The following is a 14,073-nucleotide window of genomic DNA, read 5'->3' on the forward strand; positions in this document are numbered from 1 at the left end:
TAAGACAATTGTTGTATTCATCCTTTAGTTGTCCTTTGTCCTGATTACAGTCCTCCTGGGAGCGATAATAAGTTCTTCTTTTTCGGCTGCGCTAGTTATGTCCAGAGTCCCGATCCGTTAAATTATTGTATCGTATTGTATTTGAATAATAAAATAATCTTCTGCTCTTTTCAGTTGTCCAAATCAGACTGAATCTTTATTTTCCAAGTATGCCCTTTAAAGGCTGAAACTTAACTCTAAGTACATAAATGGGTATATAGGAACACACATGTCGTGGTCAGCATTTTGGCTGCGACGGATGTTGCGACAACTCCGGGAATGTAGCTGGTCTCATACCCATCAGAGAAAATGATCTGTCAGCATTCTGGCTCTTAGCTCGGCAACTGCTGGTCAACGACATTGTTTAATTTTATTTGTTATTGTCCCGCTCTTGGGGGCTTAGGTGGGGGTGTTAGTAGAGCGGAGCTCGTAACTCGCGCGCTACAATGAAAGTATCAACGTGTATTTCCTAGACCGAGAGGTCCGGGAAAACCGCTGAACCACTTTCATGCTTGGGATTGTGAACTGAAACTGTTCACATGAACTTCGAATTCCCAGTAAGTGTGAGTCATTAACTCGCATTGATTACGTCCCTGCCCTTTGTACACACCGCCCGTCGCTACTACCGATTGAATTATTTAGTGAGGTCTCCGGACGTGATCACTGTGACGCCTTGCGTGTTACGGTTGTTTCGCAAAAGTTGACCGAACTTGATTATTTAGAGGAAGTAAAAGTCGTAACAAGGTTTCCGTAGGTGAACCTGCGGAAGGATCATTATTGTATATAATATCTTTACCGTAAACAACAATAACTTGTTTTAATTAAAAAATATATTTTTATAATATAACAAGATAAAATTGCCAAACAATTATATATTTTATAAAAAAGAAGTTCAATGAAAATTTGGATTAAATTTTTTATAAATAAAATCAAGCAAACAAGAATAATAATCAAGCAAATTAAATTGTATTATAATATATTCACAAATTTATGTTTATATATTATAATATGAAACTTGCGTGTATATGGACCATAATATACACGCGTTGCGAATATGTATTGTTCATCATAGTTATGGGCATACATTGGCTAATGCAACAACCTAAAATGTTAAATGTTGTACCTGGTTTACTTCAGGTTAATGTTTTATATAAAAAACGCAATATTATATCAGATTAAATTATATGAAATTGTAAATTATCCAAGTAATAAATGGTATAATATTGTTTATATAAAACTAAGACATTTCGCAGCATTTCGTTTTAGGTATAAAAAAAAGATTTATTGAAGGAATTGATATATGCCAGTAAAATGGTGTATTTTTAATTTCTTTCAATAAATTCATATTTGACAAATTGAAATAATAAATATAAAATTTCTAAGCGGTGGATCACTCGGCTCATGGTTCGATGAAGAACGCAGCAAACTGTGCGTCATCGTGTGAACTGCAGGACACATGAACATCGACATTTTGAACGCATATCGCAGTCCATGCTGTTATGGTACTTTAATTAATTTTTTAGTGCTGCTTGGACTACATATGGTTGAGGGTTGTAAGCAGTGGCGTAACTATAGGGTGGCAGAGGTGGCCAAATGCCACGGGCCCCCGACCCAAGAGGGCCCCGGCTCAAGAGGCTGCTAGCTCAGTTTTTTTGTTCTATGTGTTGTAAGAACCTGTGTATTTTATTTGAATTGATAATATAAATATCAATATTTTAAGTTCTGTATCTATATAAATGTATACAGTGTCCGATAACTACTTTAAAGGTTTATTAAAATGACAGGGCCCCATCAAAAAAATTTGCCACGGGCCCCAGAGGGTATAGTTACGCCACTGGTTGTAAGACTATGCTAATTAAGTTGTTTAGAAATTTGGTAATCAAATTTCTAAGCATATGGTATATTATTGGATAAAAATATTAATTAAATATAATTATTATTTTTATTCATAATATTAAAATATGTATGGAATCATACAATCAATCATATAATACTGAGGAACGTCTAGCATAAAAAATGTTTGAAATATTTTTCATCTAGAATTGTCTCTTATTAATGATTTAGTAAAATTGAAATCTTTTGTAAATGTTATTGCTCTTCGTTAAATTCGTTTAAAACTCATAACTAAATTAAAACTAATAAATGAAAAAAATTTTTATACGAATTCATTAAATGTTTCTCCATTATTTAAATGTAAAGAATATATTGAAAAAAAAAATGTTATATACAACCTCAACTCATATGGGACTACCCCCTGAATTTAAGCATATTAATTAGGGGAGGAAAAGAAACTAACTAGGATTTTCTTAGTAGCGGCGAGCGAAAAGAAATCAGTTCAGCACTAAGTCACTTTGTCTATATGGCAAAAGTGAGATGCAGTGTATGGAGCGTCAATATTCTAGTATGAGAAATTAACGATTTAAGTCCTTCTTAAATGAGGCCATTTATCCATAGAGGGTGCCAGGCCCGTATAACGTTAATGATTACTAGATGATGTTTCCAAAGAGTCGTGTTGCTTGATAGTGCAGCACTATGTGGGTGGTAAACTCCATCTAAAACTAAATATAACCATGAGACCGATAGTAAACAAGTACCGTGAGGGAAAGTTGAAAAGAACTCTGAATAGAGAGCTAAATAGTACGTGAAACTGCTTAGAGGTTAAGCCCGATGAACCTGAATATCCATTATGGAAAATTCATCATTAAAATTGTAATATTTAAACAATATTATGATAATAGTGTGCATTTTTTCCATATAAGGACATTGTAATCTATTAGCATACAAAATGTATCATAAAATATGGCTTATAGTTTATTTAAATTAAAATGCTTGCGTTTTAACACAAAATAAATGTCATTAATTTGATAAAGTGCTGATAGATTTATATGATTACAGTGCGTTAATGTTTCGGAATTATATAATGGGATAATTATCAATGATTTTTGTGTTCATTATATGCACTTGTATGATTAACAATGCGAAAGATTCAGGATACCTTCGGGACCCGTCTTGAAACACGGACCAAGGAGTCTAACATATGTGCAAGTTATTGGCATATAAACCTAATAGCGTAATTAACTTAACTAATAATGGGATTAGTTTTTTAACTATTTATAGTTAATAAACACAATCCCGGGGCGTTCTATATAGTTATGTATAATGATATTTATATTATTTATGCCTCTAACTGGAACGTACCTTGAGCATATATGCTGTGACCCGAAAGATGGTGAACTATACTTGATCAAGTTGAAGTCAGGGGAAACCCTGATGGAAGACAGAAACAGTTCTGACGTGCAAATCGATTGTCAGAATTGAGTATAGGGCGAAAGACCAATCGAACCATCTAGTAGCTGGTTCCTTCCGAAGTTTCCCTCAGGATAGCTGGTGCATTTTAATATTATATAAAATAATCTTATCTGGTAAAGCGAATGATTAGAGGCCTTAGGGTCGAAACGATCTTAACCTATTCTCAAACTTTAAATGGGTAAGAACCTTAACTTTCTTGATATGAAGTTTAAGGTTATGATATAATGTGCCCAGTGGGCCACTTTTGGTAAGCAGAACTGGCGCTGTGGGATGAACCAAACGTAATGTTACGGTGCCCAAATTAACAACTCATGCAGATACCATGAAAGGCGTTGGTTGCTTAAAACAGCAGGACGGTGATCATGGAAGTCGAAATCCGCTAAGGAGTGTGTAACAACTCACCTGCCGAAGCAACTAGCCCTTAAAATGGATGGCGCTTAAGTTGTATACCTATACATTACCGCTAAAGTAGATGATTTATATTACTTGTAATATAAATTTTGAAACTTTAGTGAGTAGGAAGGTACAATGGTATGCGTAGAAGTGTTTGGCGTAAGCCTGCATGGAGCTGCCATTGGTACAGATCTTAGTGGTAGTAGCAAATAATCGAATGAGACCTTGGAGGACTGAAGTGGAGAAGGGTTTCGTGTGAACAGTGGTTGATCACGAGTTAGTCGGTCCTAAGTTCAAGGCGAAAGCCGAAAATTTTCAAGTAAAAACTAATGACTAAATAAATATATATACAAGCCAAAAATAATATACTTGAATAATTTTGAACGAAAGGGAATACGGTTCCAATTCCGTAACCTGTTGAGTATCCGTTTGTTATTAAATATGGGCCTCGTGCTCATCCTGGCAACAGGAACGACCATAAAGAAGCCGTCGAGAGATATCGGAAGAGTTTTCTTTTCTGTTTTATAGCCGTACTACCATGGAAGTCTTTCGCAGAGAGATATGGTAGATGGGCTAGAAGAGCATGACATATACTGTTGTGTCGATATTTTCTCCTCGGACCTTGAAAATTTATGGTGGGGACACGCAAACTTCTCAACAGGCCGTACCAATATCCGCAGCTGGTCTCCAAGGTGAAGAGTCTCTAGTCGATAGAATAATGTAGGTAAGGGAAGTCGGCAAATTAGATCCGTAACTTCGGGATAAGGATTGGCTCTGAAGATTGAGATAGTCGGGCTTGATTGGGAAACAATAACATGGTTTATGTGCTCGTTCTGGGTAAATAGAGTGTCTATCATTTATGGTGGTTACTTGTTCCCCGGATAGTTTAGTTACGTAGCCAATTGTGGAACTTTCTTGCTAAAATTTTTAAGAATACTAATTGGCTCAAACCGATTAGTTCTTATTAATTATAACGATTATCAATTAACAATCAATTCAGAACTGGCACGGACTTGGGGAATCCGACTGTCTAATTAAAACAAAGCATTGTGATGGCCCTAGCGGGTGTTGACACAATGTGATTTCTGCCCAGTGCTCTGAATGTCAAAGTGAAGAAATTCAAGTAAGCGCGGGTCAACGGCGGGAGTAACTATGACTCTCTTACTCTCTCTTAAAAAAAAAAAAAAAAAAAAAAAAATAGCCAAATGCCTCGTCATCTTATTAGTGACGCGCATGAGTGGATTAACGACGGACGTGGTTTTCGACGCTCTCCAGTAATACGCGAATAACTTTTGACTCAGTGCGAATCAATTGCTAATTTTTAGCTTAAAATTCGCGGATTCGCCTAGCGATTAAAATCGTGTAATTTTCCGGTTGGAAAAGTGCGGTTTTCCTCGCGAAAACACCGTGTGAAGTTTGTCAACAACAGCACGTGCTGCTCTGCCGCTGCCGCTGACGTCGCTGCCATTGACGTCGCTGCCGCTGGCGTCGCTGCTGCTGGCGTCGCTGCCGCTGCTCCCGCTGCTGCTGCTCCCGCTGCTGCCCCCAATGCTGCCCCCACTGCTGCCCCCACTGCTGCCCCCACTTCTGCCCCCACTGCTGCCCCCGCTGCTGCCCTCGCTGCTGCCAGGAATGCTGGTGGAGCCGCAGCTGCCCCCCTGTCCCCGTCTCCCCTCCCGTCGTCGCGTCCGTCCCTGATACGGTTGCCGAGCTGGCCAAGATCAAGGATGAGTTCCTGGACGAAGTTGTTGCGTCGAATCTGTCGACCAAGCAGGCCTGCGCCATGATGCGGTGCCTGAATAGGTATGAGGGCCTGGTGATTGCGCTATCGGCGCGGAATGCAGCCTTGGAGGCTCTCCGCGACCAGTAGCGAATGCCGCCGCCGCCGCCCCCGAAGTCCGTCAAGGCGCAGGCTGTGGTCCCCATGCCACCTGCTGGGTATGCAGCCGCATATCCCAGCCTGCCAGCGCCTCTAGCTGCTCCGGTGCCTGCCCCGCGAAAGCCACGCGAGACGTGGTCCGCCGTTGTGGTGAGCAAGGACCCGTCAGTGAGCGGAAAGGAGGTTGCCGAAAAGGTGCGCAAGGAGATCGCCCCTTCGCTTGGCGTCCGCCTGCATGAGGTGAGAGGGCTTGCGCGTGGTGGTGCCATCATACGCACCCCCTCATCAGGCGAAATTCGCAAGGTTGTCGCAAACAAGAAGTTTGCAGAAGTTGGCCTGGAGATCAAGCAGAGCCCGGTGCAGCGACCCAAGGTGGTCGTAGCCAGCCGACTTTATGAAGGACCTCTACAAGAATAACTTTGCGGAAGTGATGGATATGGCTTCCTTTGAGAAGGCGGTTCACCTCGTCAAGCCATGGTCTGCGGCTGACGGTGCCACAGTCAATGTGACGCTCGACGTCAACGCCGTGGCCCTTGAGGTGCTAGATGGAGCAAAGGCGTACATCGGCTGGTTCGCCTACAACTGCCGAGCCTTGGTGCGCACGTACGCCTTCCACAGGTGCGTCGGATTCGACCACAAGGTCGCCCAGTGCCGGTACAAGGAGAATGTGTGCCGCCAGTGCGGACAGAACGGCCACAGTGCGCGGAGTTGCACGAACCCGGTGGACTGCCGGAACTGCCGCTTCAAGGGGTATGCCTCGGGACACAATATGTTATCCCCAAGCTGCCCAGTGTATGCGGCTGTGCTGGCGAGGGTGAATGCTAGACACTAATGTTTAGCATCATCCAGGCAAACTGTGGCCGAGGCCGAGCTGCGACGGTCGAGCTCGGAGTCCGATTGAGGGAATCAGGATTTCTGTTCGCACTTTTGCAGGAGCCATATCCAGACGTCGGGAGGATGGATGTGCTGCCTGAAGGAATGAGGATCGTCGCCGATCGGCGAGGGAAGGCAGCCATCCTAGTGGATCACCAGGATGTCATCTGTATGCCAGTGGAACCCCTCACCACCGACCACGGCGTATGCGTGAGCGTTAAAGGGAGTTTTGGCTCAATCTTCCTTTGCTCCGTATATTGCCAATTCGACGCCGACCTAGACCCGTATCTCAGATACATGGATGCGGTCCTGCTGCAGGCCAGCAGAACGCCGTGCATCATGGGACTTGATGCGAATGCAGTATCCCCCATACCTCAATACCTCACGAGGCTATTTTCCCGGTGTATTCGGTCGGGGTACTTTCCCAGCGAGTGGAAGTGTCCACGCGTAGTAGCGCTACTCAAGGGACCCGACAAGGACAAGTGCGAGCCATCCTCGTACGGGGGAATCTGCCTGCTGCCCGTTTTTGGCAAGGTGCTTGAGGGAATCATGGTGAATCGCGTTAGAGAAGTTCTTCCGGAAGGCTGCAGATGGCAGTTTGGATTTCGCCGAGGACGATGTGTGGAGGAAGCTTGGAGACACGTAAAGAGCAGTGTCGCCGCCAGCACGGCGCGATACGTGCTTGGACTTTTCGTGGACTTCAAAGGAGCTTTCGACAACGTCGAATGGTGCGCTGCACTGCGCCGATTGGCCGAGTTGGGATGCCGGGAAATGAGCTTGTGGCGAAGCTTCTTCTCCGGCCGAAGAGCAGTGATCCGAAGCAGTGTTGGTACCGTGGACGTACCAGTCACTAGAGGTTGCCCGCAGGGGTCAATCAGTGGCCCATTTATTTGGGATCTACTGATGGATGTACTGCTACAGCGCCTTGAGCCGTACTGCGCACTCAGCGCGTACGCGGATGACCTGCTTCTTGTCATCGAGGGAAACTCCCGACTCGCGCTTGAAGAAAAAGGAGCGCAACTAATGTCCATTGTTGAAACGTGGGGAGAGAAATTTGGTGTAACCGTTTCCACCAGCAAGACGGTGGTAATGCTGCTAAAGGGCAACATGGCGCGCACGCCATTGGTAAGATTTGCGGGAGCAAGCTTACCATATGTCCGCAGCTGCCGGTACCTTGGCATCAAAGTCAGTGAGCGCATGAGCTTCATGGTGCACATCACCTCGCTCAGAATGCGGATCACGGGAGTTGTTGGAGCATTGGCGCGTGTGCTTCGAGCCGACTGGGGCCTCAGTCCTCGAGCCAAGCGGACCATATATGCCGGACTCTTAGCACCCTGTGTGCTCTTTGGTGCCTCGGTATGGTATGTCAGTACGACGAGGCAAATAGTGGCCAGGAGGCGACTTATTGCCTGCCAAAGGCTGATCCTACTTGGAAGCCTTCCGGTATGCCGAACAGTGTCTTCCCTGGCACTGCAGGTTCTTGCTGGAGCTCCCCCCGCTTGACTTGGCTGCAATGAAAATTGCCGTTAAGTTCAAGCTGAAGCGTGGATACCCGTTGGAGGAATACGACTGGCTCTACGGCGAAGACCTTTCAGGTCTAAGCTGGAAGCAGAGAATGGAGCGGATTGACGAGTGTCTATGGCGTGATTGGCAGGACAGATGGGATGATGTGGACTCCCCAGGACGGGTGACCCATAACTTCATCCCAAATGTCGGCCTCGTCCATCGAAATCTCAATTTTGGGTTTTCGATGCGCATGGGATTCCTGCTTACAGGGCACGGGTCGTTGAACGCATTTCTGCATAGCAGAGCCCTTAGCGATACCGCCACATGCTCATGTGGCGATCCTAATGAGGATTGGGTGCACATCCTTTGTGCTTGCCCCCTTTATGCAGATTTGCGCGACCTCAATGGACTTGGTGTGCAGCGCGTTGGCGAAACCTGGACGTTTGGAAGGATTCTGGAGGACGAGGACAGGACTCGAAGGCTGAAGGAGTTTGCTGAGGAGGTTTTCACCAGGAGAGGGAGGAACTCCTAGTTCCTTTTGTTTACGCCGTGTGGTGAGCGGAGAAGAATACTGCCACAGCCCACCATTGCTTGTCGTAGAAGGCGACTAATATGGCTTGGGCACTCTATCCGGGCTTGTCGGAGCCAAAAGGGAGGGTCCACCGAACCCTGCATTTCGGTACCACGGGTTGAGCAGTGCCTTCCAAGGCTGCTCATTGAGGTCGGCCCCCTTGTGGGAGTATCGTGGTGACTGTGGTTGATACCTATATCGCGGGTAGAACTTTCAAGTTCGACGAAGAGTTGCGTACATACGACTCGGGTGCTGTGACCCTAAGATCAGAAGAGGTTTTAGATAGATCTCGCTTCTCAGCAAGGGGGAGTGCTTGCCCGACAAGCACACACTCGAATTGCTACCGGGATAGTTGCTACGTACATAGCTGTAGCTTCTATTTTGGGGCGTTGGTCTGGCGCTTAATCTAGACACATGCACTATATACATGGGTATATAAGAGTGTCGTGGCTGTACTCCCCTTCAATGTGGAACACGCCACGTTATATAAAACTAGGAGGGATCCGATCCACACCTGTCCCGAAGAATTGCTACTGGGATAAAATTAAATTAAACCAACGCGGCTGGTGCTCACACTAAACACTTTTTTTCCATTAAAAATCATTATAGGTAGGCAAGGCAGTTTTGCCGACCAAAGTATTCTTCAAAATATATGAAATTATTATATAAATAAATTTACCATATACATATGAAAATCAGTATGAATGCCAATTATATGAAGAAATATATATCATATGTATATAAAAAAGTATGAAATATACCTATAAACCTACCTATAAGTGGTTGCCGACCCAAGTATTGTTCAAAACATATAATATGCATATGATTTTGTCAATAATATTAATAAATTAACCATATACATATGAAAATCAGCATAAATATCAATTATATTAAGAAATATATCATATGTATATAAAAAAGTATGAAATATACCTATAAACTCTTAAGTAAATTAAGAGAAAGCCACAGTGTGGGCTCATCTAGTACTGAAAACACCCGATATCTAGATAGGGTGTTCAAAAACTATTATAGCTAGGCAGTGGTTGCCGACCCAAGTATTGTTCAAAACATATGATATGCATATGATTTTGTCAATAATATTAATAAATTAACCATAAACATATGAAAATCAGCATAAATATCAATTATATTAAAAAAGTATGAAATATACCTATAAACTCTTAAGTAAATTGAGAGAAAGCCACAGTGTGGGCTCATCTAGTACTGAAAACACCCGATATCTAGATAGGGTGTTCAAAAACTATAATAGGTAGGCAGTGGTTGCCGACCCAAGTATTGTTCAAAACATATGATATGCATATGATTTTGTCAATAATATTAATAAATTAACCATATACATATGAAAATCAGCATAAATATCAATTATATTAAGAAATATATCATATGTATATAAAAAAGTATGAAATATACCTATAAACTCTTAAGTAAATTGAGAGAAAGCCACAGTGTGGGCTCATCTAGTACTGAAAACACCCGATATCTAGATAGGGTGTTCAAAAACTATTATAGCTAGGCAGTGGTTGCCGACCCAAGTATTGTTCAAAACATATGATATGCATATGATTTTGTCAATAATATTAATAAATTAACCATATACATATGAAAATCAGCATAAATATCAATTATATTAAGAAATATATTATATGTATATAAAAAAGTATGAAATATACCTATAAACTATAAACTATAAAGACTTCGGCGCAGGCTCCAGGACGCCCGTCGACGGGGCGACGTCGAAAGGACTGAGCTGCTTGTGGTCGAACTGAGGATCGCCTCAGCCGGCTACAAAAGCGCGTCTACAAGATTTGCCGCGGTCGTAACAAACGCTCAGAGATTGGGTGTCTTCGCGTAAACGGCGAGCTGGTCACTGATTGGGGTGAGTGTGCGCGAGTGCTCCTCCGTAACTTTTTCCCAGTTGCGGAGTCCGATGCACCGATTGCCTACGCGGAGACAGTCCCACCGGCGCTCGATGAATTCGAGGTTGATGCTTGTGTCGCCAGGTTGAAGAGCAGACGCTCGCCTGGCATGGACGGCATCAACGGCACGATCTGCAAGGTGGTCTGGCGCGCCATACCTCAATACCTCACGAGGCTATTTTCCCGGTGTATTCGGTCGGGGTACTTTCCCAGCGAGTGGAAGTGTCCACGCGTAGTGGCGCTACTCAAGGGACCCGACAAGGACAAGTGCGAGCCATCCTCGTACAGGGGAATCTGCCTGCTGCCCGTTTTTGGCAAGGTGCTTGAGGGAATCATGGTGAATCGCGTTAGAGAAGTTCTTCCGGAAGGCTGCAGATGGCAGTTTGGATTTCGCCGAGGACGATGTGTGGAGGAAGCTTGGAGACACGTAAAGAGCAGTGTCGCCGCCAGCACGGCGCGATACGTGCTTGGACTTTTCGTGGACTTCAAAGGAGCTTTCGACAACGTCGAATGGTGCGCTGCACTGCGCCGATTGGCCGAGTTGGGATGCCGGGAAATGAGCTTGTGGCGAAGCTTCTTCTCCGGCCGAAGAGCAGTGATCCGAAGCAGTGTTGGTACCGTGGACGTACCAGTCACTAGAGGTTGGCCGCAGGGGTCAATCAGTGGCCCATTTATTTGGGATCTACTGATGGATGTACTGCTACAGCGCCTTGAGCCGTACTGCGCACTCAGCGCGTACGCGGATGACCTGCTTCTTCTCATCGAGGGAAACTCCCGACACGCGCTTGAAGAAAAAGGAGCGCAACTAATGTCCATTGTTGAAACGTGGGGAGCAGAAATTGGTGTAACCGTTTCAACCAGCAAGACGGTGGTTATGCTGCTGAAGGGCAACATGGCGCGCACGCCATTGGTAAGACTTGCAGGAGCAAGCTTGCCATATGTCCGCAGCTGCCGGTACCTTGGCATCAAAGTCAGTGAGCGCATGAGCTTCATGGTGCACATCACCTCGCTCAGAATGCGGATCACGGGAGTTGTTGGAGCATTGGCGCGTGTGCTTCGAGCCGACTGGGGCCTCAGTCCTCGAGCCAAGCGGACCATATATGCCGGACTCTTAGCACCCTGTGTGCTCTTTGGTGCCTCGGTATGGTATGTCAGTACGACGAGGCAAATAGTGGCCAGGAGGCGACTTATTGCCTGCCAAAGGCTGATCCTACTTGGAAGTCTTCCGGTATGCCGAACAGTGTCTTCCCTGGCACTGCAGGTTCTTGCTGGAGCTCCCCGCTTGACTTGGCTGCAATGAAAATTGCCGTTAAGTTCAAGCTGAAGCGTGGATACCCGTTGGAGGAATACGACTGGCTCTACGGCGAAGACCTGGACGTTTGGAAGGATTCTGGAGGACGAGGACAGGACTCGAAGGCTGAAGGAGTTTGCTGAGGAGGTTTTCACCAGGAGAGGGAGGAACTCCTAGTTCCTTTTGTTTACGCCGTGTGGTGAGCGGAGAAGAATACTGCCACAGCCCACCATTGCTTGTCGTAGAAGGCGACTAATATGGCTTGGGCACTCTATCCGGGCTTGTCGGAGCCAAAAGGGGAGGGTCCACCGAACCCTGCATTTCGGTACCACGGGTTGAGCAGTGCCTTCCAAGGCTGCTCATTGAGGTCGGCCCCCTTGTGGGAGTATCGTGGTGACTGTGGTTGATACCTATATCGCGGGTAGAACTTTCAAGTTCGACGAAGAGTTGCGTACATACGACTCGGGTGCTGTGACCCTAAGATCAGAAGAGGTTTTAGATAGATCTCGCTCCTCAGCAAGGGGGAGTGCTTGCCCGACAAGCACACACTCGAATTGCTACCGGGATAGTTGCTACGTACATAGCTGTAGCTTCTATTTTGGGGCGTTGGTCTGGCGCTTAATCTAGACACATGCACTATATACATGGGTATATAAGAGTGTCGTGGCTGTACTCCCTTCAATGTGGAACACGCCACGTTATATAAAACTAGGAGGGATCCGATCCACACCTGTCCCGAAGAATTGCTACTGGGATAAAATTAAATTAAACCAACGCGGCTGGTGCTCACACTAAACACTTTTTTTCCATTAAAAATCATTATAGGTAGGCAAGGCAGTTTTGCCGACCAAAGTATTCTTCAAAATATATGAAATTATGATATCCGATATATATATACATATATATATATATGATATCAATAATATAAATAAATTTACCATATACATATGAAAATCAGTATGAATGCCAATTATATGAAGAAATATATATCATATGTATATAAAAAAGTATGAAATATACCTATTAACCTACCTGTTTAGCTAATAAGCTTTTTATTAGCTGTGGAAATTAAATAATTAACAAGAATTTTGAGTTCGATTTATGCGAGAGCAGCGATTTTATTTCGACGAAATGAGTTATAAAAGTTCCGCGAGATCGAAAGGAAGTAATACAATTGAATTGAATCAAGACGCGGATCAGCCGATTGCTGACCCAAAGTAGAAACCGTCAGGCAACGAGAGAGAGCAAATAGAAAGATAATGAGAGAGCGAGAGCGATGGTAATTATGCAGATAAGCTAAGAGCTAGCATTAAGAGATCCTAAATATCTGCTGCGGCTGGATGACCCGACATACTCCCCCCGTTGGAAGTCTGGCTTTCAACAGCATCCTTAAGGGGCAGCAGACACAGCTTATTAACTGCTGGTTTTGTCACTCCTGATGCTGTCTTGATGACTGCAACACGAGCAACTCCATCTCCACCACACAGAAGCTCAACGACTCTCGCTAGGGGCCACTTCATCGGAGGCAAGTTCTCGTCCTTGACCAGCACCACGTCACCTACAACCAGGCCAGACTTCGGGGTGCGCCATTTAGAGCGCTGCTGCAGTAGCGTCAGATATTCTTCCTTCCATCGGGTCCAGAAGACCTGCTGCAAATAGGCCACACGTTGCCAGCCATCCAACCGATTGAAGTTAAGGGCGGTCACATCCGGCTCGATGAATGAGGATGGTGGGCCACCATTCAGAAAGTGGGCTGGCGTTAGCACATCCAGGTCAGCGGGATTTTCTGAAATTGAGACTAAAGGCCGGGAGTTAACTACTGCCGAGATATGGCACAGAAGAGTCCGCAGCTCGTCGAAGGCCAACACTGAAGGCCCAATAGCGCGGTAGAAATGGTGCTTCGCCGTCTTCACCGCAGCTTCCCAGAGACCACCATCTGGGAGGAATAAAACGCCAATCAATGAGCTCCGCTAGGCAAAAATCCAACGTCGCTTTCTGATGCTCGTCGCTGAGGAACAGGCGTCTCAACTCAATCAGCTCATTGCGTGCACCCACAAAGTTCGTTGCATTGTCCGACCAAATCTGCCGCGGTTTTCTTCTGGTGCATATCAATCTCTTGAGGCCATGCAGAAATGATACCGTTGAGAGATCCCTGATCAACTCCAAGTGAATGGCCTTTGTTGCGAAGCAGATAAAGACGCAAACGTAGCATTTTACTGGGGCCTTGTTTCGCACTTCCGGCTTGTAAAAGAATGGTCCACAAAAGTCAATGCCA

General features: G+C 45.1%; 1 non-coding gene across 1 annotated transcript; it reads left to right on the plus strand.

Moving 5' to 3' along the window:
- The first annotated feature begins 1,413 nt into the window (after positions 1–1,413).
- Positions 1,414–1,593, plus strand: LOC122320637. Its single transcript, XR_006245753.1, has one exon. It is a non-coding gene; the product is annotated as a 5.8S ribosomal RNA (ribosomal RNA).
- Positions 1,594–14,073: the final 12,480 nt, after the last annotated feature.

The sequence above is a fragment of the Drosophila ficusphila genome, unplaced genomic scaffold (assembly GCF_018152265.1).
Source record: "Drosophila ficusphila isolate 14025-0441.05 unplaced genomic scaffold, ASM1815226v1 contig_668, whole genome shotgun sequence".
Classification (NCBI taxonomy): domain Eukaryota; kingdom Metazoa; phylum Arthropoda; class Insecta; order Diptera; family Drosophilidae; genus Drosophila; species Drosophila ficusphila.